This window comes from Otolemur garnettii, unplaced genomic scaffold, assembly GCF_000181295.1.
Source record: "Otolemur garnettii isolate 467f Iridium unplaced genomic scaffold, OtoGar3 scaffold00178, whole genome shotgun sequence".
Classification (NCBI taxonomy): Eukaryota; Metazoa; Chordata; class Mammalia; order Primates; family Galagidae; genus Otolemur; species Otolemur garnettii.
The window spans coordinates 3378833-3380824 of NW_003852573.1; positions in this window are offsets into that span (position 1 = coordinate 3378833).

Here is a 1992-nt window from a genome sequence, read left to right on the forward strand (position 1 = left end):
TTTTTCTAGAAGAGCAAAGGGTTAAAAGCAGACAGTTGCTCAATTCCCAAAAAAGACAAGAGTTCAACCATGCATATTATCTTCATAACAAAAGGGTATAGTAAAACCAAAATTTTATTACTCCATAATTCCCTTTTCCATTTAAAACTTGAATAGTATAGCACTTGAGACTAAGAGATTTGGTTTTAGCAATTAATCAGATTTAATTGTTTTCGGTAGGTAAATACAAGGCTCCACCAGAGTTACTAACTCTTCTGGTCTAAAACGAAAAAGTGAAGACAGTGAATAATTATTTTTAGTGGTGCTTTAAAAACCTATGAGAAGCTTGCATTGACTTTTTGGCCTCTGATCCACAAAATAATACTTTATTTGATAAGCTAAGGTAGAAAGCAATTTTAGGGATTAGCTCTGTCAAAGTAAAACACGTGAAGTAATGGGCTTAAAATCACAATGTATTAATTAATCAGAATATAAAACATTAAATTTTCACAGAAGTTTTCATGGATGTTAGTTTGTTAACAATGACCTACATATAATAGTTATTTGTTAATAAGTTCGCATAGTACAAAGCAGTAATTAACCAATGAATTTTCATTTTTTCTTTCTTCAATACTAAAAAGGATAATTACACTACTGTAATTTGATGAGGACTGTATCTGCTAATTAGGACATATAACATTCTACAAAATACTACTAAAAAATGTGGAAAATCCTGGAACTATGGTTAACACTACAATTAAAAAACTCTCCAAAGAAATTAAATATTTAAAACTACTAGATTATAATTTTTAATAGGCAAATCATTGTAACTTACATGCTTTTCTCTAAGGCTTTCATCTGGCTTATTTTTTTTTTAAATAATTACAGTAAATGCTTTAGTACAAAAAATGTTTAAATCCAACATTATTGTTTTCGAATTTAAGATGAAGCATTCTGTTAATAAAACTCACTGTAAAAATGTTTATAATTCATTAAAATTACTATGTAGTAAAAATGCATATAATCCTTGCTCCTACTGTCTAAAAAAGAGGAAATTTCCACTTTTTATGTTTTAAAATTATTGACTCAAACACTTGTGTAGAAGATTTATTAGACCTGCTCATAACCACTTCATAAAAACTGTCAGCACCATTTCACTGATGCATCACTGTAAAAGAAAAAACATTTTAGAAACAAAACCAACAGTTAAAATGACCATAGGGCTGGGCACATGACTCTTGCCTGTAATCCCAGCACTCTGGGAGGCTGAGACAGGAGGATTGCTTGAGGCCAGGAGTTTGAGAATAGCTTAAGTAACACAGTGAGACCCCATCTCTACAAAAAATAGAATTAACTAGGTGTGGTGGTATGTGCCTTTAGTCCCAGCTACTCAGGAGGCTGAGGCCAGGGAGTGCTTGAGCCCTGGAGTTTGAGACTACAGTAAACTGTGATAATATCACTACACTGTAGCCTGGGCCAAAGAATAAGACCGTATCTTAAGAGAAAAAAAAAGTTGAGGCACAATACCTCACGCCTGTAATCCTAGTGCTCTAGGACAGTTCTTAAACTGTGGGTCGCAACCCCTTTGTAACAATGAAAATACATCCTGCATATCATTATGATTCATAACAGTAGCAAAATTACAGTTATGAAGTAGCAACGAAAATAATTTATAGTTGGGGGTCACCACAACATGAAGACCTGTATTAAATTAGGGTTGCAGCATTAGGAGGCATTAAGAAGGTTGAGAACCACTGCTCTAGGAGGTTGGGGCAGGAGGATCACTTGAGGTCAGAAGTTCAAGACCAACCTGAGCAAGACTGAGATCCTGACTCTACTAGAAATAGAGAATAGTTAGGTATTATGGCAGGTCCTGTAGTCCCAGCTAATTGGGAGGCTGAAGGAGGAAGATCACTTGAATCCAGGAGTTTGAAGTTGTTATGAGCTAGGCTGACACCAGGACACTCTAGCCTAGGAAAATAGAGTGATATATTGTCTCAAAATAAAGACTGA